General features: G+C 37.6%; 1 long non-coding RNA gene across 1 annotated transcript; it reads left to right on the top strand.

Moving 5' to 3' along the window:
* The first annotated feature begins 1196 nt into the window (after positions 1-1196).
* On the top strand, positions 1197-5189 carry LOC131190183 (uncharacterized). Its single transcript, XR_009153253.1, has 3 exons — positions 1197-2393; positions 2657-2755; positions 4547-5189. It is a non-coding gene; the product is annotated as an uncharacterized LOC131190183 (long non-coding RNA).
* The last annotated feature ends 21718 nt before the right edge of the window (positions 5190-26907 follow it).

Genomic DNA, 26907 nt, shown 5'->3' on the forward strand with positions numbered 1-26907 from the left:
TGATAGAAAGTGTTGAAGTTACAGGAACGTTCAACTTTATGCAAGCACAAGCAATTGAACAAAGTCAAACTAGAGACTTAGACTTCTAGAGAGCTGATTTCAATAAACTTGGAGACAGCTTGAAAAGGATTCCATGGATGAGAATCCTTAAGGGAAAAACAACCCTAGAAGCTAGGAAAACTTTGAAAAGTGAGATTATAAAATCCCAGTCTAGCACAATTTCAATGAAGAAGAAAAATAAGAGATCTTGATAGAAACCAGCATGGCTACACAAAGAATTCTCTGATAAACTGAAAGATAAAAAGGATAAATATAAAAAGTGGAAAGAGGGGCACATAATTTAAGGCAGAATATCAGCAAATAGTCTGAATCTGCAAAGATGACGTCAGGAAAGTTAAGGCAAAATGACACGGCAGAGAAGCGAGATGCGTGTCTTACCTGACTTCCAGCTCCTGCCATGCCCGGTAAAGGGGGGGAAAGAGACAACAAGGAGAGCCCCAACTTGCTCCATGTGCCTTGCTTCTCTGCCGCCCCATCCCTCCCCAACTACCACTCCCTCTTGCATAGTTCTTGCTTAGTTCTCACAGCTACCAGGGATCATTTGTAGGCCTCGTGCTGCCCCCCACGTTCTCGGGCTCACCTACCTGGCCTGGCTAAACCACCTAGCTAACCACCCACCTTTCCCCCAGCCTCCAGTTTGCTTACCTTTGCTCTTCAGACCAAATCCCAAGCTGCTGGTCGCAACACCTGTCTTGCTTCGCCTGCTGCAATCCCTGCAATCGATTTCATCAGATAGCAACTGAATCTGACTGCCTGCAATCGATCTCATCGGCGAGCAACTGAATCTGACTGCCTGCCTGCCTTGTACCTTCAATTGGGTAAGTAACTGGGGTTTTTTTGGTGGGGGGGAGCTTTAAAAAAATAGTTAATTGAGGTTTTTTTTTTAGACGTAGCCATTTAAAATTTAGAAAGTTTTAAATTTAGCTGCTTTAATCTAAAAATATAAATAAAATAAAATAATAAAATAAAATATTTGTGCAGGTTTCTGACATTTTGTGTGTTTCTGTAGTGTTTCACTCTAACTACACAAACACAAAATCTCACAAAGTGGTATGTGACATTTTGTGTGGAAAAAGTGTGAAAGTTGGCTATTGAGCTTTTTATGGCTCTTTGAGGTTCCTGCTTGTTGCAGGGGCCATTTTGGGTGAAGTGCAGCTGCTTTTGCATTGTTTGTGAGTCAGTTGTGTTGTGTTGTGTGTGTGTAAAGTGTGAAAGTTGGTTTTTGAACTTTTTGTGTGCTTTTACATTGTGTGTTCTCAGCTAACAAAGCTCCTTTTTTTCCCCTTTTTCAGTAGCTGCCACCTTTAACAGGAAGGATGAAAAGGCAACAGACTTTGATGGGTTTCTTGGCCATGAAACCAAAACTTGCACAACAACCATTAGAAATGGATCCAAAACCATCCCAAGCACCACAACCACCACCACTTCCACCACTTGAAACTGGAGAAAACAGCAAGTCAAGTATTGAGTCACCCGCCACGCCTGAAATTGGAAGCATTCTTCCAGACTGCTGGACCTTGCAACAGTACAGCAACTGCCAAGAGAAGTAGGAGGGGTTGGAAGTTTCAAACAAGAAACTAGGTTGCAAGTATTGTGCAAAACATGACTTTGCAATAGAGAGCGGTATTCATGTGTCCAAAAAGTAGAAGCTTTTCAAGATTGAGGCAGCTGGGAAAAACAAGGAAATGCAGCAGGCGTGTCTCTAAGGAAGAAAATGAGAGAACATTTCATAGTGAAATTGCACACCATTTGTAGGGACAACATGAAACAAGCTGAGCAGGAAGCCATGACAAAAGCAACGGACAAGATTTCTGAAAGCAATTTGCCACCACTTCTAAAATGTTCAAAACTGTTTACCAATTTCAAGCATAGAGGATTTGATAGAATTACAAACTGAAAATGGAGTAGATCAGAACAACTGTGCAAATTTGGGGACATTTTCAATTACAACATTAACATCAACGACTATAGAGATTTTGTGGAGAATGTGTTAAAAGATTCAAAGAGGTATGCAATTCCTGACAGTATTAAAAAAGCATATTGTCAGAACAATTGCAGTACGTTCTGCAGAAGCGGAAAGGGTTTTTTGAAAAAGAACTTCATATGTTCAGAGAGCAGAAGTCGCCTAACCGTTTCCAATTTAACCATCCTCATGATCATCAGTGTTACTGGCCTATCTCTTCCAAAATGGGACCCTATTCCTGCAGTGAAAAAGTGGTTCAGAGATCACCATCACTCAGCCAATGATCCATGCATAAAGTGGAAGTGATGAGAGTGCCAATGAAATAGCTATGTGGAAACAACTTATAGCTAAAGACAACTAACAGTTTTATGTAAGTATTTGTGTACCTCTTTTATTTTTTTATTTTGTGTACTTCTTTTAATCTTGTTTAAATATTAAATGGTTAGATTTGTTTATCATGGTATATCTTCTTTTTGTAGATCATTATTATCATTGGTGCAAGAAGCGATATCAAAGACAACACTTTTATTGTTCTTATTTAAGTATTTGTGTACCTTTTATTGTTTTGTGTACTTTGTTTATTCTTATTTAAGTATTAATTGCATGAAATAATTGGTATATTTAATTTCGTAGGTCAAAAAAGGGCAAAGAAGTGATGTCGACTTGGCCACACCCACCCGGTCACCTGACCACCAAGCCACACCCACCAAATAAGCCACAACCACAGAACCGGTAGGGAAATTTTTTAGATTTTACCCCTGAGTCTTAGGCCCAGTATTCTTCAATATCTTCATCAATGATGTAGATTAGGGAATAAGAGGAGAACTCATCAAATTGCGGATGACCCAAACCTAATGAAAAGAAGGACTACGGGCAATATGATAGCAGTGTTCTGATATTTAAGGGGCTGCCCCAGAGAAGAAGGGGTTAGCCTATTCACCAAGAACCTGAAGGCAGAAGAAGCAATGGATGGAAACTAATCAAGGAGAGAACCAGCCTAGAACTAAGGAGAAATTTCCTGACAGAACAATTAATCAATTGTCTCCAGAAGTTGTGGGTGCTCCAACACTGGAGGTTTTTAAGATGAGATTGGAGAACCATTTGTCTGAAATGGTAAAGGGTTTCCTACTTGGGTTAGACAAGAAGACCTGCAAGGTCCCTTCCAACTCTGTTATTCTGTTATTCTTCAAGAGATACAGAATCAAACTTTTCTAAATACAGCTAACCAAATAAAAAAAAACATGGCTTGAGCAAGAAACATAGGTAAGAAAACTTTCTTGCCTGAGCAACAAAAATATTAAGAAAACAGTTGTCCCTCACAAATGTGCATGAAGATAAAGGGATGGAGGAGTAGGGTTACTAGATATCTGAACAGGCAAAGGCAGGCACGGATAATTGGAAAAGGGAACAAATGGAAGGAAAAGGAGGACACATTAAGTATGACACTAAAAAAACTAATAGAAGGGAATATTTGTAGCTCATAGTTGAACTGCGCGGTCTTTCATGCTCTCTGAGCTTGTTTGTTTTCTTGTAGCCATTTCATTATCAAACTAGGTAATATCATAAGTGCCATAAGAGAATAAAAAGACAGCAAACTCCACTCCCTTCTAGCATTGCTGATGTTATCTAGCTTGATAATAAAACATCTGCAAGAAAACAACCAAGCTCAGAGAACACCAAGGACCCCACAAATATACTTATGCCTACATCAGAATGTCTGGTTTTTCAGTCGCAAAATTTTAGTAACAAATCTTTTTAAGAGCATCTGATAGCAATAATATAGAACACAATATGACACACTTTTCAAATTTGACCATAAAAATGTATGGCAAGTCACATGATCTACAAACTTCTATGATCATAGATTCAGAGAGGCTGGCTGAACCTGAATGCAGGAAATAAACTGCATAAATCAAGGTTGTCGAGTCTGCCAACAGAAAAAAAGCAGATAATTTATAAGTTTAATAAAAAGTTAATCAAAATAGAGCTGGAAGGGAGCTTGGAGGTCTTCTAGTCCAACCCCCTACTCAAGCATGAGACCCAATACAATTTCAGACAGGTGGCTGTCCAGTCTATTCTTAAAAACCTCCAGTAATGAAGCACCTACAACTTCTGAAGGCAAGCTGTTCCACTGGTTAATTATCCTCATTGTTAGGAAGTTTCTCCTTAATTCCAGATTGCTTCTCTCCCTCCTTTAGTTTCCATCCATTGTTTTTTGTCTTGCCTTATGGTACTTTGGAAAATAAGTTGACCCCTTCTTCTTTTATGGCAGTCCCTCAAGTTTAAAAGACTGCTGTTGTGAAAACAGTCCAAATAAAACAAAATGGACAAAAAGTCAGATTTGATTTTAAGGCTATGCCTGCCAGATAGATGATATGAGGACAAAAAACAGGGCACATCTTTTGCCAGACATCTGATAACACTTGGGAGCAGGGAAGCTTGCACAATTCTGTTACAAAGCCTTCTAATAAAAGATGTTTAGATCCATATGACATTTTGTTTCTTGAATTATCTACCTTATAGGGCTGACAATCTCCCTCAAATGGTGCTGTCGTCATATTTTACGTTTCACCTTCTGGAGCATCAAGGACAACCAAGAAGCTTCTCAGATTTGTGAATAGTGAGAGGTTGCGTGGAAGCAATCAATTTCATTCAGAACTCCGTCAACTGCTCATGCCCAGGCACAGACTAAGGCCACCAGATTCATAAGCAAACCTTCTTGAAATCCCACACAGGGACCTCGAGACATCCAGGCTGAGGTGAACTAATTTAATAGGTGATGCCTCCCTGAGGAGAGGGCAATGCCAGCAAGCTGCAAACCAATCAGTGTAACATGATGGTGATAAAAAAAACATCTAGTGAGCTATCTCAAATATGGGTCAGGTCCATGGACACCATCTTAGTCAAGAATTCCTGGGCTGCCCAGACTCTATGCAACTCAAAGGAAAGTTAAAATCTCTGAGGATTATCACTCTCTGGAATTCCACTGCTGACAAAGTGACAGATAAGCAAGTCAAAGAGAGTTTTTGTTGTGTAGGAAGGAGGTGGTACAGCAATAACAAGCCTAACTGCCCCCTACCTGCCACATTGTTGTCTCATCACTGCTGTAAGTCCTGATAGTCATGCCATGGGCCATAGTCTTCTATTGTACAGCTATCAAGGCTCTAATGATGATAATCCAACTGCTCTCATAGATACTCTACCCAATCTGTTATGCTTCAAATGGGGACACTCCAGCCTTGCCTCTCCTCCATCATGGTTGATATTTATTTATTTATTCATTTAGCTTCCTTAATGGCTGCCCATTTCAGTCAATGATTCACAGAAAAGAAAGTACAAGGAAGGTGGCAACAGCTATTTTCCAAGGTTATAGACCAGTGGTTCCCAACCAGTGTGCCGCGGCACTAAGGGGTGCCGTGAGATCTTTTGAGGGTGCCGGGAACTTTTGAGCTACGGAGATTTTAAATATCTATTTCCTTATAAGGGTGCCGGGAACTTTTGAAAGGCTTTCCAAGGGTGCCTCAAACAAGAAAAGGTTGTGCCTCAAACAAGAAAAGGTTGGGAACCACTGTTATAGACACTAGGACAAAATATGAGTTGTATATGAAAAATAAAGGTGGGATAAAAATAACAAAAATAAATTTCAGCCACCTAGATTTTGTTTAAATATAGAGAAAAAAAAGTCCTGAAGGTAAATTATGCCTCTGTTCCTTGCCTCCTTTCAAGCTGGTTGCATTTCAATACAACAAAATACATTATAAAGTTGCTAGTCTGAACCTTATAACTGCAAGTGTATATTCCTGTAACTGTGAACTAAATGTTTTTACTTTTGAGCAGACGCAAGAGATACGATTACTGTCCAAGGTCAGTAGGTATTGTAGAATAATTTCTAATTAATCCATGGCTTTCGGAGTTCTAGATAACTAGTGGCTGCTCAATGAATGTGTCTCCAAATCACTGCATTTACCTGAGTGTTTATATTTTTGAGGCCCTAAAATAAATATATCAAATAAAGAAGAAGGGGACGACAGAGAATGAGGTGGCTGGATGGAGTCACTTAAGCAGTGAGCATGAGTTTAAATGGACTCCAGAGGATGGTAGAGGACAGGAAGGCCTGGAGGAACGTTGTCCATGGGTTTGCAATGGGTCGGACATGGCTTCGCAACTAACAACAACAACAACAATAAATACAGTGAATATTAGCAAGTCAGGGTTAGGAAGATTTTTAAATATTCAACTGGAATCTACTTTTCTTGTGACTTAATTTTCTTGTTCCATGTCCTGCACACAAGAGAACAGATCTTGACTTTTTCCTAATGAACCCCTTTCAAGTATTTGAAGACTGCTGCCATATTCAGTCTTCTCTTTTCAGACTAAACGTCTCCAACTCTTTCCTTCCATATTTAAAAGATGTTGTTTCTAATCGTCTAATCATTCTTGTTTCCTTCTCTAAACCTGTTCGAGTTTGTGTAAATTTCCCTTAAAGTGTTGTATTTAATGAATAAAAGGAACAGAAATGAGTAGAATATGACACATAATGCTTGCTGTTGATGTTTCTCATAAGAATTATCAATATGGTTATGAAATTCATTAACGATACCTCACTCAGACCAAATAGAATGACTAATGCTAAACTGTTTTCCAAAATGGGAATTAGGGAATTATCACATGGAAAACTAAATTATTTATATTTTGCTTTAATCATGTGCACAAAAGCTAGATTTACCAGTAAATATTTTCTTTCTTTCTGGCTTTTTCTATATGATGTCATTGCAGTCCCTTCTGAATGAATTAATATATTTTTAGGAGGGGACTTGGTGAAAATGTTCTGCCTCTTCTAAATGTTAAATTAATCGTTTGATCACATATCAAAACTTCCTTGGAGGCTGTATCTCCGTGTAATTGGTGATGGGTGCACCGTTAGAAGATCTGAAGGACCAGATTAGGGACAGATTGTCATAAAGAAAATCTACTTATGTGGTTGCCAGGAGCTGACAGTGATTTGAGGGCATATAATGAATCAATTAATTGGCATGAACAACCCACACTGAGATGTAAAATGTTGCATATCAAATTAGAACTCTTTAAAAAAATATTGGGAATTGTATCTATTTTGTCCATATTGATTCAAGAGGAAGGTAAAAACAACCTGAAAGCCACCAAATTCAAATCCAGAGAATAGGAACAAAATACAGGCTTCTGTAGAATAGAACACCAAGTGAAATATTAATGTATGAATGTGTTTTAATGAACACTTGTGCGTTTAGTATTAATTATATTTAGGGGAAGAAACTAATAGTGAGTCTTGTGACACCTTAACATGAATGAGTTTATTTGGGTTTTATAGCTTTCATTTTAGGCATTGTTAAATTTATACCACAACAAATATATTCATCTTTAAAGACCTTCTGCAAAATTGCGGAAGTGTTTAATTCAATTTATATGACTATCCATCTCACAGGAGCATCACTGGGTAGCTAACCCATAATATACCACCACAACTGTGTTATTAGATAATAAAGCTAGCTGATTCAAATATACTGTATTTAAAAAAGAGAAGGTCAACCTATATTTACTTTAGGGTAAAGAAAAACAGATGATATGAGCTACATTAAGTTGCAATATTACCTAGATTGTTAGTCAGCTTAGTGTTGTTTTCTGCTTAACTTCATTCTCAGAAAACAGAAATATGCATTTAGGGATTATTTTTAACTTTGCAGTAGGCATTCTGTGGAAGCACAGGAGTGCCACTTATAATGAAGGGTATACATCATATAAAAGACATACATGGCCTTCCATTCACATAGGTTATATCTTAACTCTACACCTATTACTAGGGACACTTACCAGATTCATAAAGAAAACAACTCTTCATTGTGGAACGTGGCGTCTCTAAGGCATAATTTTATAATCTAGCTTAATCACACTTTTCCCAGCATACTTATCTTCATCATTACTAATTTGCAAATGATCACTGTATGTGCTTTTGGTACATTTAAGTTTTTACAGAAATACTAATTGTTTATAGTATTTGCATTTTATTTTCTTTCAACTCACTAACATTTTTCCCAATCTGCCAATCTTCTGTTTATTTGTATTTTTCTATCACTGTGTGACAGTTGTCTCCAATTAAGTGTTTTACGATTCTATTTGACTTCAATACCCATTATCCACAACTAACTGATTATATTCTTAGTGACACACTGTTGTTTCAATTTGAAGTGCATTGTATTGTATCCCAAATACGCTAGTCTACTGTAGTATTCCAGTGCGGCTTTGTAGACACAGTTTAGGTGAAACGTTTTTTCTAAATAGATACAGTACATCTGTTCTCTTTTTTAAAAAAGTGTTAAAAAATTAGGATTAAAAACCATCCTTTTAAGCAATTTCAATTTATATCCTTGCTACCTCAGAATATTCAACCTTTCCTTGCAGGGAGCCTCACTCTCACCTTGATCTGCCTTCAGCAAAATCTGAGGTGAGCTTCTTCAGTTCCATAATCCTTGAGACTAACAAGTAGATAGAGACATATTGGGGAGGGGAGATCACCTGACCCCCTTCAGCCAATTCACTGAGATGAGAAGTCAAATTAATGAGTCCTCAGGACTGTAATTAGCTGTCAATTATCTCAAATTAATCAACTTCTTGCCTAATTAAGCATTATCTGCAGGTGGGCAAAAAACAGCCCATTGTGTGGGAACCATGAGAAAAGCATAGCTGGCAAACTTGGTTAGTATCAGCAGTGCATTCCCTGCCTCCCCACATCACAGATAGCAGGACAGCCAAGCAACTCTTAAAGGCATACAACTCTCTTTATTTCTTTTACCTCCAATCACAAATTCTGGTTGTTGGGAAAAAAATTACGTTTTCTATGGCTTTATTGCCTTGTGATCACACACTATCACTGGAATCCGGAGGGTGAGACCATTTTCTCTCAGTTCAGCTGTAGAACAGCTCAACTTGCAGGGACTGGGGACTGAACTATTTTCATCTGTGGGGGATGTCATGAACTTCCATCTTCTGACTGCTTGCCTTCTCCAGCTTTGACGCTAATGACCTGAATTATTTTTTCTTGTCTGCCTCAAAATCAAATATGGTCCAATTCAAGTATGAATGCAGAAAAGTGAGGTACTTGCCTTTGGGATTTGGACACTCCAATTTTGGTGCTTTGGTGAATCACCCTATTCCAACTTCTTACAACAGCTAGGACAACCACAGCAGCTGAAATACTAATTCGGAGTAGTTGACAATTGACAATAGAGGCTCTCTGGTGGTGTTCACTGCCATTGCAGCAAAAGAAGAGGGAATGTTAAGTTGACAGGGAAAAAAAAGCTAGTCCCATCTAGATAGAAAAAAATGATTGATGGGATCCACTTTAGATATCTGTTTTGGAACACCATCTCTGAGGTGGCTGGGAAAAAAGATTCATAACTGAAAAACTACAACACATAAAATATACATGTGCATGTGCATATATATTGCTCAATACTAAAAAGTGGGGGGGGGGAAGCAACAGAATAGTTAAATATCAGAGTTGCTGTATGGAAGCCAGAAGACTATTTAGCCGAGGGGTATCAATCTCGATTTCATTGAGGGCCACATCAGGGTTGTGTTTGACTTTGGTGGACCAGAGGTAGGTGTGGCTAGGGTGGGCCTGGCCAGCTTAATGTCACTCAGGTTGGAGTGCCTGTGGTGGCCCAAGCACTCTGCCAGCCAAAATGAGCTCCTGAGCTTCATTTTCGGCTGTGAGGACTTCCTGCAATCCTCTGCCAGTGAAAACGGAGCTGGTAAGTACTGCCTGTGGCCTCCCGAGCTCCGTTTTCACTGGCAGAGGCACTGCAGGCCAATCCTTTGCTGTTTCCTGGGTGGCCCTGTGGGCCAGATTCAAGCACCCTGCGGGACGGCTCCACCCCCGGGCCTTGAGTTTGACATCCCTGATTTAGCCTGTAAGGTGAGGAGGAAAGAGGACACAGTGTAAGTGCATGAACCAAAAGTCCGAACATCCATTCTAATGCATCACTTATAAAAACTCAAGACCTGGGAGAGTAGAGAAGAGTAGAGACACTTTTTCTGGGCTTTAAAATCCTGATGATTTTAAACCCCAGAAGCAAAGATTTAGATCAGCATTTCTCAACCTCAGCAACTTTAACGTGTGTAATTTTAACTCCCAGAATTCCCCAGCCAGTCGACACTCATTTAGATGTCTCTGTATCTATTTGCTGACATTTAGTGATCAGAAAGATTTCTGCAGTGCCAAGGGGAATGCCACAAACACACAACTGCCCCACTTTAATAACATATTCAATACTCTTTGCATTTTTTAAAAAAAATTTAGGCCAAGTACGTGTGTCTGCCTTCGCCTGCTGCTTGGAGGGCTGGGCCACCGGTTGCAGCGCTCAAACTCATGTGTGTTATATGGCTGCAGTTGCTGTAAGACACCATCAGCCCCCCACGTGCTTGCCATCTCCTACGCCAGCCACACCCACCCTCCCTGGGCTGACAATCTTATCTGGGGCTTATTTTGGGGGTAGGACCTATATTAGGAGCCCACTAAAAATCATGCTAGGGCTTATTTTCTGGCTGGGTCTTATTTTCAGGGAAACACAATATACTCTGAATTTTATTTATTATCTATTTGAGTTTTATTCTGCCTTTATTATTGTTTATAAATAACTGAAGGAAGTGAACACACCTCACACTCCTTCCCCTATTTTCTCCACAACAGCCCTGTGAGTTGGGCTGAGATAAGAAAAAGTAACTGGCCCAAAGTCACCCAGTCTGTTTTTCACGCCTAAGGTGGGACTAGAACTCACAGTCTTTTGTTTTCTAGGCCACTACCTTAAGCATTACACCAAATTGGCTCCCATTGTCAAACTTATTTATCCAACTCTACAATGAATCTGAGTGGTATACAATAAAAATAATCATAAGCTATGTTATGTTTCTGGTTTATGCCATAATCTTTTAATTTTGATTTTCAGATCTTAATGCTTTGTTATTTTTTCCAATTCTTTGTCTTCTATTCCCCCATTCCCTGGTATTGCCATATCAATTATCCACTCTTTCTTCTTTTCAATAACAGTAATATCTGGTGTGCATTGAGCCAAAACAGTGTTCAAAAATCCCACAATATTTTAACCTCAATTCAAGGTACTTGTCATCACCTTCAAAGCGCTCCATGGCTTAGGACCGGGGTACTTACGGGACTGCCTACTGCCATCAGTAGCCTCACACCGACCAGTGCGCTCTCAGAGAGGGCCTCTTCCGGATACCGTCAGCCAAACAATGTCGGCTGGCGACCTCCAGGGGAAGGGCCTTCTCTGTGGGGGCTCCCGCCCTCTGGAACGAGCTGCCTCCGGGGCTTCGTCAACTCCCCGACCTCCGGACCTTCCGCCGCGAGCTGAAGACGCTGTTGTTTTGACATGCAGAACTAGCTTGAACATAGTTTTAAATCGGGGTTTTGAATTAGGGGTTTTAAACGGGGTTTTAATTGTATTTAAAAAATTTTAGGCCATTAATTGAATCAGTTTTTTATATTGTTTTTAATTTGTATTATATGTTATTTTGTTTTTACTGGCTGTGAACCGCCCTGAGTCCTTCGGGAGAAGGGCGGTATACAAATATAATAAATAAATAAATAAATAAATAAATAAATAAATAAATAAATAAATAAATAAATAAATAACCTGCTCCTTTTTTACTACTTTTTCAACTCTATGTTCCCACCCATGACTCATTACTGGTACCTAATAATTTTTACAGATGTTTATGTGAAACATTTTGGCAACCATTATTATGTCATTATTTGTGCAATCAATTTGTACAATCTTCTTGCACAAGCTGAGTATATGATCTATTGTTTCTTCTACTTCTTTGTACAATCTGCACTTTGAATCATTTGATGCTGATATATGGAGTATATCGTCACTCAAAACCATTATCTATCAATATTAATTGAAAGTGCAATTTTGCCATTAAAAATAGGTCATTCTATAAAATAAATACATACATTTATGTCAAACTGTCCTTATACCTAGAACATCTGGATTAAATTTTGTAAATGAAAATCATTTCAGAGAAACCTACATTTATTATTTTACTTGGAGCAAAATTCTGGGATAAGACCTAATTATATGCAATTTGCATATAAAGAAAGAAACATGTCAAAGTACAGACGCCAGAATTGACTTCCAGAAGTAGAAACTGGATAAAGGCCATTCCTATAATAGGTTATATGAACTAAGTCAGTTTTGAGTCTATTAAAGCCAATTCAATATGTAAAGCTCTGTCAATACCAAAACACGAGCATTAGGGATGATATAGCAGTTATTCTTAAATACCCTCATTTTTCCCCTTTTTTTAACCCAGATTGCACCACCACCCAAAAAGGCTTTCCCTTTCTGCAGGGAAACATAAAAATCCAGTATCTGCTAGTCAGTCCGAAGAGGACTATACCATTAGTAAACTTGTGCCAAATAGTCTATGTATGATATGCCAGACACTAAATAAACAAATGCACCAAATACATTTTTCTAAAATAGAATTATGAGTTTGTTAAGAACATGCAAGAGCAACTAAATCATGGCCATTAGGTTTAAATAAAAAGATTAGGGCTCTAGTGAGGAAATGATAACAAAGACACAATGGTAGGACAAAGGAACAATGGGTAAGACCAGTGTAAGGTGGTTAGTGGACTTCAAGCAAGCTTTAAAGGAAACCAGGAAAGCAATCTGAGTTGATCCCTCAAAATAAAACTGAACCTGGTGCCAATCTTATCTACTTATTGACTTTAAAAGTCAGTATGATTTTTTCCTATTCTAGAAGATTTCCATCTATAATTTGGAAGATGGGGACTTAAATAGTTTTTTTTTTCCTTTTGTACAACTCTTGCAAGGAGAAATTCCAAGCAGCAAGAAAGGGAATAACAACAACAAAAAGTCCTCCCTTGCTACTTAACCTCAAGGGGAAAGGAATCGTTCTTGATCAGGCATTTGAAGTTTGCATTATCACATGTTCCTGTTGCACAACAAATTATTTGATAGAATTAAATATCAATACATTATATATATTCCAAAAGATTCTTCTTCTTAAAATAGGGTACTTGTTTTCTGCGTTATTATCCTAACCTTGAGATTCCCTCATCAAAAGGTGCTATGTTTCTGCTCTCTTTATGTATTAATTCCTGCTTGTTTTAATCTTGATTTGCATACAGATCTAGAAGTGGGCCACGCAGTCTCTTTAAAGCTTGTCAGTGACTCCCTCAATAATAAAGGAGGAAGCAAAAAAAAAAAGGCTTAAGAAGCAAATCACTTGCATGTTAATGAGACTGTTTGCTACAGTCAAGAGAGAAAATAGCAAACAAACAAATGGACTGAATTCCAGCGGCAGCTGTTTGCTCCTTAATCTCAGCTTGTCAGAGCTGCCCTTTGATGGGACACAATCTACACAAACGATTGTGCTAAATCTTCTAATCTACGTCCTCATTATTACATCCCTTCTTACGCATGTAAATCAGGGACAAACTCATTTTAATATGTAGATAGATTATAGAAGGAGAGAGGAAAAGGAGAACTAAGTAATGGTGTCTGTGTATCAGGGTGTAAAGGAGGGGGTTCCATCTGTGGAAAGGTACCAAGAGAAAAAGTGAATAGCTTGTTGGCCAAGACAACAAAGCTTTTTTGGGGGGAAGCTGTCATTCCTCTTGGGGGCAATAAAGCTAACTGCACTTAAGCAAGGCATGTAGAATGTAATTCAATTAAACAATATGGCAAGTTTACAGATAGGGGTGGGGGCTGAAAAAGGCAGAAAGCACTACCAAATAAAATGAGGTTGACTATTGGATTAAGTTAGAGTAGCAACAATAATACTGAGAGCATGCTAAAGCAACATTTTCACCAAAGGAAGAAAGATAGAGGAAGATAGAAAAAAGACCTCTATTTTATTTTATAACTATGCAAGTAATAGGTAGTTTTCTATTTCTGGAAGAAGATTGATACACAGAGTATTATGCTATTATTTAATTTGCAGTGCTTAAATGCAGGTGCTATATGAATATGCAAATAGGTCAATGGATAAGCAAAAGCAGAAAGAAGGTGGTTCAAGAAATAATATATGCTACATATTTTACTTCTTTTTCCAGTTTTCAGCAACGTCTTCCTATAATACTGTCAATTCAATGTGATTTTTTAAAAAATGCCCCACTGCTTTTTTTTCTTTTAAGAACATTGTGGCATCTCATGCTTATAAATAAAGTTCTCCCTTGGCTAGAGAAAGGATCACATCCAACTCCACTTCATCCTTCTTTTTTTGAACTTAGAAAATGTCCACATCTGGATAGTCTTTAAAATTTTGTACCTGAGACAAGATTGTTGCACAAAAAATATTGATTCAGAAGCACACCAGGGGATGAAAAAAATATTGACCTTTGCCTAGAAAGCTCTGCTTCAAATTATATTAAGCCTCAAAGGAAAACTACTGTAGAAAAGTGTATAAAAATGAAAAGAGGGCACAGAATAGAGAAAAACTAAAAATTAAGAAGAAAACCGTGAGGAGAGAAAAAAAAATCAGGTTGAAAAGGGGAATAGTGGTTTACCAAATTGCTGTGGATCAACTGCTCACTTTAGTGAAGTGTTTTCCTTCATAGATCTTCCTAGATTGTTTCTATGTTTTTTTTCCTTAGCACAGAAAGTTTCGCTTTTTGAGAATGATGAAAGAGCAACAGTGCATTCACACTTAGTACTTTTAATTTTTATAAATAAAATGTAATTTCAACATGACCAGTTAGCTTGTGAGTTGGTGAATCTACCACAACACACATTTAGAGATCATTTGCATAATAATAGTTGTTTTAATTAATATTTAAAGTGATACTAAAATACTCTTCTGGGTTGTGATGGATTTAAATGGAATAAACTTAGACTATCAGACTTTACTCATTTTCATATACACTTTGCTAAGAAGAGTACTGAATCTACTGTAGATAAATGATAATCTCCTATTCATGCATGCATCATACTCCTATTATTGTCTTTTTGGATAGCCAGCCCCAGACAAGCATAGTCCAGAGGAGGCACTTCCAACCTTCTCTGTAGGTGTGACATGTTGCTTCTTGCCATCTTCTACAATCTTCTCGCAGGATTGCTCCTCCTTAGGTCCATAATGATTATGCTGTACCCTCTCAAGCTCTCTTCTCATTGGATCCGCTATTTGTCCACAAGATGGCTACAACATGTTTTTAAGAACAAATTCTTCACTCATTCTAGGAGTCCCTTCTGAAATTTAGTATCTCTAGGAAGAACAATACTCAATCTGCCCCACATTACTTCTTAGCTGTGGCTGTTCAGTGTTTCCATTAACCTCTTTTCTTATCACAATCTCTCAAAACACATAATCAATTTTTCTAAAATGTTCATGAACCCATGCCTTGGCTCAAAAGTTTAAATGAAGTGTCAACTTCTTATAATTTTTTACATACTACCATTACAATTTTTTTTGATACACAGTCAATGTTCCAGTGCAAAACCAGCAATCTATCATAACATTACTTTAGTGAAAGTATCGAAGCACAATATCCACCTGCTATCTTCATATGACTTATGATGACATGGGTTTAAATCCCATATTTTTTACCAAGAGAGCTCTTAAGGTAACTAGCAATTTAAAAGGAAGGAAAAGCTGATCGAAACCAGTAATTCATGTTGAAAGAGCCTACCTCCAATTTTGGGCTATAATCCTCTGTGTAGCTGTAAGATTGTCACATGTAGGCTGCACTCAGCTATGACTGGCCTACTTATGTAGGAACTTACACAAATTGAACTTAATGAGAGTTCTGAATCAGCATATATAGGATTATTCTGCTAAAGTATTTTTTAGACACTTTCTGGCTACTTCTTGATAAATTGTGGAATTCATAAGGGATTTACCACCATCATTTTAGAAAAATATACAGAGGATCCAAAATGAAGATGATCTTGAATTTGACGAGTCATCTTTACAGAAAGATTAGATCCACTCCCCGCAAAAATTAATACCTCTCCATTACTTTATTCAGAACAAATCTAGAATGGCCCTCTGATGTTAAAGAAAGTAGAAATGCAGAAACTCAGTTGCAGTTCTACATGAAGCTTAGACCAGGAAAGCAATATTATGGCAGTACAAAATGTAATTAAAAAGTATTCTTTAAAATGCAAAAGAAAACTGATCTATAGTACGTTGGGAAAAATGATGTCTGTAAGGTGAACAAATGCTATATAAAACATTACAGTACACAAGAAATATATGTCCCCTTTTGCAACAATCCAGTTCTAAACAATCTATTTGACACAACCTATTTAAGAATCCAGATGCTTAGATATTTTGCTGACCTGCTCTTCTTTTTCCTTGTATACATCTGAGAGCTATTGCTATTGATGTTGACAAAGTATGTCAACCCCCATATTTTGATGATTCAAAGAGTAGATAGCAACAAAGAAATGTGGTTAATTATATAGGAACTCTGGTCCATTATTTTACTGCTCCTGAGAGCAGGAATTTTGAACTGTTTTAAATTTTCATTGTCCAGAGAAATATGGTAATAGTCAGATTTGGAATGAACAGTTGGGGAAAAAAAGAGAAAAGAATGAAAGAACGTAAATAGAAAGATGATGATCAATTTTTAAAGTGTTATTGAGATTATAAATCTCCTTAATTCATCTTTTTTAACTTCAATCACATCTCTTACTACATTCTGGAATAAGTTCACAAACTACAACAGTTTTGAACTACAACAAATGATCTGAGGATTGCATTTCTCTAGTCAATCTTAAAGATAAACACTACAGTGAGGAAAATAACAGTCCGAATGTTTAAGCAGTAAGAATGCAAATTTCCACAATAGTAATTTAAATAGGAAAGTGATATCATGGGCTCCATTATGTAGCTTCTACTTTGAGGAAGCTTTAAGGCGGCTTTGAATTTAATTTTATCCAGCTAACTTTTCTTTAATATGGTGCAATATCAGATAATCTATTAATTCAGTAATTTAAATGAATTGTCCTTGGTCTGAAGGTTTTTGAAATGTATTAATTGCTTTGGAGGAAATGATTGCTACAGCTCCACACTAAAATAAGACTTGTATAAATGGAGCTAGAATGTTCTAGAGCTCTGATGGCGAACCTATGGAATGGGTGCCACAGGTGGCACGCAGCGCCCTCTCTGTGGGCACGTGAACCGTTGCCCTAGTTCAGCTCTGTCGCACATGTGCGCGTGCCTCCCACCGGCCAGCAACCTGGTCATCGGGTCTCTGCTGCGCATGTGTGGGGCATGTGCGTAGGGCGGGGCATGTGGGAGGGCTAGGCACATGCAGAAGGTGCATGCGCATTGCATTTTGGGGGTTCGGGCACATGTGTATGCATTCGCACACGCGTGCTTTGGGCATTCGGACTGGAAAAGGTTAGCCATCACTGTTCTAGAGTGTTGCAGATTATTTATTATTTATTTATATCCTGTCTTTTTTATATAATTATGTATTCTACCTAGATTCAGAGTAAAGTGAATATTCAGATCTAGCTCAAGGGAAAGTAATAAATAAAAGTGAGATGTTGGTATGCTCATCTGTTTTCCATATGTATGTGTATATATTTATTTCATAAGAAATAAATTATTACTAATTAAATAAAAAAATTGTACACATAACTGTTGAGGAGAGGCTAAGGGAAATAAACATACCAGAATGTCCATCTGCCACTTATCCTTAGAGTATTAAAAGGGCTGATTATACATTTACAGAGTTGCTGGCAGCAATTCTGTTTGGAAATACGAGGGGAGTAGCCCAGATCTAGGGAGGATTTCAGGGGAAATCCAAAAGCAATTTACCCTTAGCAATATCTTTAGCATGAACTCCTGATGTTGACTCTTCATATACAAAACAATGTGGCTTCCAATGCAGAAAGAAAATGGTGTTCACATAATATGTTTCCTGTATGAGGCCAAAAAAAAGTGACCAATGGCATCACAGAAGAATTAAAATGGACCACTTACTCTAAATAAGAGCAAGTTTTAGCAGGCCATGAGTCCTGAAAAGGAAAATATATACATAAGTGATAAAACATCAAGATGTAATATGAATGTCGTGTCCTGTCAAGCATTGATGCCTCCTTTGCAAACCAGTCAAATGAAATTGTCTACTTGCTGGAGATATGAACTCAGCAGGAGCCTTTGTGAAAGAAAATGCTTCTGAACGTCAGCAGAATGCTAAAAGAATACTGAGTAATTAAATAGCAGGACACTCCATTAAAAATGTTCTTTGTTTCCTTAGCAAGTATCTGGGCAAGGCTGACCTCAAAGCCAGTATATTGCCATTAGTGCAACTGTGCTAAGGATATATAACAGTTTTCTATGTTTTCCAACTAAGCACTAAGGGCTGTTCGTTTTGCATCAATTTAATTGAGATTTGGGTTTTTCATCTTTAATTTGTTTTGCCCATATTTTCTTTGGTGCTGTTTACTTAGGGCCCGGGTACTTACGGGACCGCCTGCTGTTACCTTATGCCTCCCACTGACCCGTACGCTCACACAGAGAGGGCCTTCTCAGGGTGCCGTCCGCCAAACAATGTCGGCTGGCGGCCCCCAGGGGCAGGGCCTTCTCTGTCGGAGCCCCTACGCTCTGGAACAAACTTCCCCCTGGTTTACGTCAAGTGCCTGATCTTCGGACTTCGCCGTGAGCTGAAAACGCACCTATTTATTCAAGCGGGACTGGCTTAAAAGTTTTATTAAATTTTAATTGGGGTTATTTATATTTTAAGGTTTGTTAAATTGTTTTAAATTTCGGCCACCCTGTAATATATTTTGTTTTAATTTTGTTTTAATGTGTATATTGTGGATTTTTATTTGGCTGTACACTGCCCTGAGTCCTTCGGGAGAAGGGCGGTATAAAAATCGAATAAAATAAATAAATAAATAAATAAATAAATAAATAAATAAATAAATAAATAAATAAATAAATAAATAAATAAATAAATAAATAAATAAATAAATACTGGACCCTCTACCATACAAGTCATTTCCCCAGGCAATGTTTGGCCATTCTGCATTCAAACAATCTGAGTCTCAGTTTTTATAATTCATCCTCAATTGTAGGTTGTTCACAGCATCTCAGTCTCATTTTATCATTCTGGAATGAGTAATGTAGAAAGCTCACAATATACACAACATATACCACATTAGGAAAACATGAAGCTTGTCTAGGTCTGCTTTTAATATTATTCATATCTCAGAGCCATAAAGGAAGACTGGAAATGATCAATCAAACATGAGAGTGCTATTGCATTCAGACAAACTAAAGTGCCAGCATTGACAGTAACTGTGGCAAAATTCCAGTGAAAAGTTTGCAACTGACCAAAGAATCAGGCATAGAACAAAGCATACATTTATCATGTCAAAATTAGGCATTGCTACTTGGAATGCATGCACTGTACATCATATTCATTAAAAGAAATTATTGCCTGAGAATACAAGTTACAAAATGTCAGTATTTGGATTCTTTAAACTGAGACTAACTTAATTAATCACCAACACCACACAAGTATCAGACATCAATGAAAAAGTAGCACTGATGTTGAGGCTCTAGAAAGAGTGCAGAGAAGAGCAACAAAGATGATTAGGAGACTGAAGGTTAAAACTTATGAAGAACAGTTGCAGGAATTTGGTATGAATAGTTTAATAAAAAGAAGGACTAGAGGTGACATTTATTTTATTTTATTTTAATTTATTTATTTTTGTCACACAGTCTATATAAGCATAAGCATGAAATAACTATACAATATATAGCATATATATAAGCATGAGTATGTAATAACTATATTAATTGGATATAACGAAAGGAAACAATAGGACAGGAATGGTAGGCACGCTTGTGTACTTATGCATGCCCCTTACAGACTTCTTAGGAATGGGGTGAGGTCAATAGTAAACAGTTTTTGGTTGAAGCTTTGGGGATTTTGGGAAGAGACCACAGAGTCAGTTAGTGTATTCCAAGTATTAACAACTCTGTTACTGAAGTCATATTTTCTGCAATCAAGATTGGAACGGTTAACATTAAGCTTAAATCTATTGTGTGCTCGTGTATTGTTGCAATTGAAGCTGAAGTAGTCTTCAACAGGAAGGACATTGCAATAGATGATTCTATGAGTTAAACTCAAGTCATGTCGAAGGCAGCGTAGTTCTAGATTTTCTAAACCCAGGATTTCAAATCTGGTGGCATAAGGTATTTTGCTGTATTCGGAGGAGTAGAGAACTCTTCTTGTAAAATATTTTTGGACACGTTCAATTGTATTGATGTCAGAAATGTGGTATGGGTTCCAGATAGTCGAGCTGTATTCAAGAATTGGTCTAGCAAATGTTTTATATGCTCTGGTTAGTAGTGTAGTGTTTTTGGAGAAGAAGCTATGCAAGATTAGGTTTACAACCCTTAAAGCCTTTTTTGCGATGTAGTTGCAGTGGGCTTTGGCACTTAGATCATTTGATATGAAGACTCCAAGGTCTTTAACAGGGTGGGGGTCATCTGTAAGGTAATGTCCATCAAGCTTGTACTTAGTGGTTAGGTTCTTTTTTCCAATATGTAAGACTGAGCATTTGCTGGTTGAGATTTGGAGTTGTTAAGTTTTAGACCATTCAGATATAAAGTCAAGGTCTTTTTGAAGAGTAGCTGTATTGTTGGTTGTGTTAAATAGTTTGACATCGTCAGCAAAGAGACATGATAACAGTGTTCCAATATCTAAGGGGCTGCCACAAAGAAGAGGGAGTCCACTTATTCTCCAAAGCACCTGAACAAGACAAGAAGCAGGACAAGAAGCAATGGATGGAAACTAATCAGGGAGAGAACCAACCTAGAATTAAGGAGAAATTTCCTGACAGAACAATTAACTAGTGGAACTTGCCTCCAGAAGTTGTTGATACTCCAACACTGGAGGTTTTAAAGAAGAGATTGGACAACCACTTATCTGAAATGGTATAGGGTTTCCTGCTTGAGCAGGGGATTGGACATGAAAACCTCCAACATCGCTTCCAACTCCTGATTCTGTTATATTCTGCCTTGCTCTGCGACAAAAAACATCCAAACTTTCACTATAGATTGGACCAATTAAGTAGGTTGGCATTTTAACACTCTTGAGTTGCACAGAAATCTTAACATTTGCAGACAGTTCTCAATTTATGTGCTTATCCACATTATACTGGATGACATTAAACACACAACTTCAAAAAAACTTTCAACTGTGTTCTCAAGGAGAATTTAATCAGAATGGCTGGTGACTTCAATGCCTATAGGAGAACAAATAGGAGAGATTGGGAAGAAACTCTTGGAAAACTTGGCCAGAGATGTCAGACAAAGATGTCAGACTTGGGCTTATTAGTAGAAAACAGCCTCTTCTGTCACCCCCAAAAGCCTTGGCTAACATGGCATACCCCAAATGGGAAGGATACAGTACATGGTTCTAGTCAACATCAATCTCTGATTATCCATTAAAAATATGTTCACAATCTAATTGTCTTCACTGCACACTATGGGCTTAGCTTGGCCATCCGTGAAGCTAGTAGATACTTATATCTGAAATGAAAGCTAGATTCATTAAGACACAGATAAAACTAGCAAAGCCTCACTTTTACCTAAACTATCTTGAAGAGAGCAAAGCACAAGGTAGACAATAACAGGAAGTCCCTTTCAGTTGTGGGTTTCACTTGCCTTTGCTACCAGTTCGCTCGCGCACATGCACTCGCTTCGCTCACACACGGGCCACTTCTGTGCATGTGCAGAGCGTATTTGATGACGTGCGGGTGGGCAGAGCCTCCTGATGCCACTGCTACCAGTTCGCCCAAAATGGGGCAAACCGGTAGCAACCCACCACTGGTCGCTTTGCATCTTAAATACAGAGATTGATTTAACTAATCATACGATAGATGACAGAAGACCCTTCCCAGCATCTATCTCTCAGACCTCTGTCCCAGAGGTCAAAACAACTCAGAAATGAAAAGAGTTGCTGCAGACACCAACATTACTGTTTTGTTAACTTTCCTTTCCTCACTTATGTGCTACGTGCCCTTCTATATTTTTCCCACTTTTGCCTTTTGTCTTTCAAAGCAAAAAGAAGAAATGGACTATAGCTCCATGATGCCTTTTGATTTATTAGTAACTTAACAGAAAACTTGCATTTTGGGCTGATCAGTCCAAGAAAGAGATTTTAATTATCTTCTCTCAAGAAAGCATTTATGGGAAAGTAAATGGCTCGGTAAAGGATGTTTAGTGTATTGTGTTGGTGCTAAATGCTAAAAATATTGCTGAATTTTTACAATTATGCTCTTCAAGGGGCAGATTATGTCTGTTTTCTCACTGTTGCCTCTGCCTAGTTTTATACATATATTTAGTGCTTCCAAACTAAATTCCATGAAAAATGAGCTAGAATTATACCACCGTTGCTTTCAGTTTATAATAACAAATAAGTAATGATTCTGACAGCAAAGGGAGCCTCCTAAGTGCTATTTCTGCATTACATTTGGCATGTGAAATTTGGCCTTTGTGCTGTGATTATTGCCCAAACTCTTGCAAAATATGCCAAATTGAAAACAGAATGTAATTTTGACTACAGCTTGATTCCTACGCCAGAACCCCAAGGACATAATCACTTGTGGACTGGTTACTGAAGAAACATGTGTGAACTTCTCTCCCAGGATGGAATGTATGGGTTGCTGTAACCTTCTAAGCCTTATCCCTGCTGCTGGTGGGACACATCAACCATCTGCTGAATTCATTGCTACAGTTGTTTTTTTAAATAAAAAAAACAGAAATAAAGGATCCTTCATTCACAAGCTGATCATGGATGAGGATTTGGTGAGCACAGAGCACAACTACTGAATGAGGCTATGGGCCTTTATTGTCGCAGTTTCTACTGGCACTTCAAAAGAGGCAGTTAAGGAGAAGCATTTAAGAGTATGAGCAGAAATTTGACAGCTTGCCATTTTAATATAAATTTGTATGTCACAATTCATAGACCTTTTAATGCTCTTTTGTTTCTCTTTTATTTGTAGGCAACCAAGAGCTTGTAAAGGAATTAAATGGCCTTGAAATTAGGTTAAAATATATAAATATAAATATCCCCAATATCAAGCTCTTCTACCAATATGGGCTCTGGCCAGGTGTGAAATGCTACCAGTTCGTTCCGGTTCGGGAGAACCGGTAGCTATAAAAACTAATGGGTCGGGCGAACCAGGTAGTAAAAAAAAGCTACGATCTGACAATCAAGTGTGCCGCGCAATTTAGCTTTGCTAGAAAGCTAAATTTTAACTACCAGTTCGACCAAACCAGTACGTAACTACTGGCTTGACCGAACCAGTAGCTTTTTAAACTACCGGTTTTCCTGAACCGGTAGCTAATTGCTAGTTCACCCAAACCGGTAACTTTTAAAACGTGCAGCGCATGTTTGGTGCATACTGAGCATGAGCACACAGCGCATGTTTGATGCACTCTGCGCATAAGCAGGCAGCGCATGTTTGGTGCGCAGTGCACATGTGCGGCCAGCGAACCAGTAGCAAACCAGTTCAGATTTCACCCCTGGCTATGCCTGGAGTAGAGCCCTCATGCAACACTCAGAACCAGTGGAAGTTGTACTGACTTAAAGAAACAAAGTTAATGATGACTAGAAAAAAAAATAGTAGAAATTACAGAGTGACTCTGACCATTTATTTCAGTAAAAAAAGATTATTTTCTACTCCCATTACCTCTGCTCAGTTCCCTTCAGATATGCTATTTCTCATGATAAATAGATTATTAAATTCTAATCCAGTCTTTCTCATCTGATGCCATTCTTCAAGTTTACAAAGTAACAAATTTCTTATATTTTTGTTTTAATTTACAAAAAGGATAATAAAAAACCACAAAAACAGCAAGAGATATAACAGCAACAACAAAAAAACTCTGGTTGTACACAAGAAACCGTACAATTAATCATTAACCCTGACCACACAAAATAATATTCACCAGTCTCTTCATTATGTCAATAAATAGCCTGTTTATAATCAGAAAATGAACACATATGTGTAATGAAAGACTGTAAATCTAGAGTTACTCAAACTTTTCAGGATTGCACAGTAATTTTGTTTTGCTTTCCACAATGCTTGATAACATTGATACGTTGATAAACATAAGTTTTCATATAATGATAAGTGTCAAGGTTTTATTGTGAAAGCATATAATTATTTGATTGCAAATTTATTTCTGAGGCAAATCTTGTTTCCATGTTTAAATCTACCTTGTTGTAATATTTTAAAATTAACACTATTACAGTATTTTCCTGGAACTGGAACATTTTTATTTTACATTAACTTTTACATTTAAAAAAAGCTTCCAAATAATGAAATAAAACATAAATAAAAATAATTTCTATTGAAAGAAGAGCCGTTTACCTATCATGGTTTATTAGAAATAACTGCATTTATTATGTGCTCTGTCATTTTTATGTACTCAAAGAAGTTTAACATCCGCACAGTTGATATACACGATAGTTTTCTATAAGGCAAAGGTGCTATTTATTTGAAGGACTACATCTCCTGCTAAGTATATTTCTGAATGGTCTTAATTTTGAAAATATCAGATTATACAGTAACTAAGTTCATACTCACATTAACCTAGGCATAAAGTTTGGTTCCATAATCCCCTGTCTTTGGCTATGGAAACTCTATCTGGGGAAGGTGAAATTCAAAATATCTGCAGGATACCGGATGATTTACCTCTGATAAAGTGCTTGATTCCATAGAGTTATTGGATCTGATGTTCCCATTTCTGTAAGAAAATGGTAAAAGTCTATAAGACTGATTAAGCTGACAACATTCTTATGTACTCTGAGGAATTTTAAGAACTTATCTAAGAGATATCTCAAGACAGGCGATTGATTTTTAATTGATTCAACTGCCATGTTTTGTCCATGGAAGAAAATGCCATTCCTCCAATTTACTTTCTTATAGAAAACATCAGTTTTCTCCTCAGAGAAAAACTCAGAGGTGAAAGCCATACAGCGTCCAGCAGTTCTTAGCCTTGATAGAACAGCAATCTTTCAGCAGCACCATTTCCTCTTATAGAGCTACTACATCTCCTTTTACTGCTTTCATTTATTCAGTTCTTCTCTTCCCAGGGGTGTCTTGACCTTGAAACCACTAGATCCTGAAAAGAAGCAGGGACCTGCTCTAAGGGATTCCTGCTTAGGTCACCAACCTGATAAAAGCTCCTCCCACACTTCTGTTACTCATTTACATAAATTGGTTCTATTCAATTATCTGTCCAGATGTCCAGATTGTGCCACCAGTGATCTGTGAATTAATTAAAAATGGAATATAATTTAATAATAACCGATTAGAAAGAGATTAGTTGTTATATAAAAAGGAGAAACCAAGAGATAGCTAGTTGTCCTTAATACGAGCCAATCTACAATAATTATAGAAAATAGTCCCTCTCTCTCCCACAATCCACCTTGAATCCTCCCCTCCCCTCTTTTTCTTTGTCCTTTTATATTTTTCTTTCATTTATGTTTATTTGTTTGCTTTCTCTAGTTCAAGTTTCTTTTGATTTTTAAAAAACTTTTTTTCCTTTCTTTTCCCAGGCCAGCCTTATATCGTTGTTCCACTTTCTCTTCTTTATTGCACATAGATCTTTATTAAAATGAATAAACACTAAGCTCTTTCATAAACATGTGTTCATAGCAGAGCTATGACTAAAATCCAAGGCAGAAGAGATTTTGGCAGGGTCTTTTCCCCAACAATTATTTCTTCAAATACTGCATGTAGCATTATGTCTTTCTTCTCCTAACAGCTAAGTACCAGTAGACTTTTTATGCTTACTACAAACTGCGTTTGCAGGCATACGCTGCAAAATACAGTTTGGTGGGTTTAGTATCTATGCTGGCAGACAACATGGATGGATGACAAATAGGTAACAGAAATTGGAAAATTGTTGGGAAGATCAGGTAGCAAAAAAAAAAAAAAGGTACAGGAATGAGCAAAACTGCAGAGTTGTAAGTACAGAGTAAAAGCTGCTCCAGTGTGGAAATACAGTGGGCCAAGGAAGGAAATAGATAAACAGGAGTACGTACAATAAAACAACCAAGTATGGATTTGGGAAACACAAATGGTGAAGTCTACAAGCAATAACAAGAGAGAATAGACTATACGTTAGAAGTATCTAGTTTGCTATTTATAGAGCCCTATGATTCAGCCCTATGATTCAGATTTGTTCAGCAGGCTGAGGCAAAGAGGCAGTCCCGGAACCAGCGAAATCTGGGGGCTGGGCAGGGGACAGAATGTATCTGCCCTCAGTGTGAAAGGGATTGTTACTCTCGAATTGGCCTTTTTAGCCACACTAGATGCTGTTTCCAGAGCACATAGTCTTTTGAGACTGAAGGATGCCAATAGAAATATGATTCAGCAGGCCGAGTATAGTACAAAAAACACATGCTTAGAATTAAAGATTTTTGAACAGAACTAATGGAATCTGCATTTCTTCCACCACAGCAATATTGTTTAGTTTCCTCTTCCAGTTTTTAAAAAAATTCATAGTATAAGTTACTGCAAGAAGGAAGAACAGTTTTGCTGTTGCTATACCTAACAATTGGGGGCTCAACGTATTTCCTTTTTCCTTTAAGGCTATATGCAAAAAGGGGGGAGGGGGGGAAGGAACAGGAAAGGATCCTTTAGATCCTGGTCTATCTTTTGCATACTCCTGGATGAGAATGTTGCAATGTGTAAAGAGAGACTTGAGTGTCTTAAAAGATGATATGATCATGGAAATGACAGGGAAGAGAAATGATTTTAAATCGTGGCACTGTAAAATGAATTAAGAGAGGAATTTGACAAAAGGAAAGCTAGCAG

This window comes from Ahaetulla prasina, chromosome 1, assembly GCF_028640845.1.
Source record: "Ahaetulla prasina isolate Xishuangbanna chromosome 1, ASM2864084v1, whole genome shotgun sequence".
Taxonomy (NCBI): domain Eukaryota; kingdom Metazoa; phylum Chordata; class Lepidosauria; order Squamata; family Colubridae; genus Ahaetulla; species Ahaetulla prasina.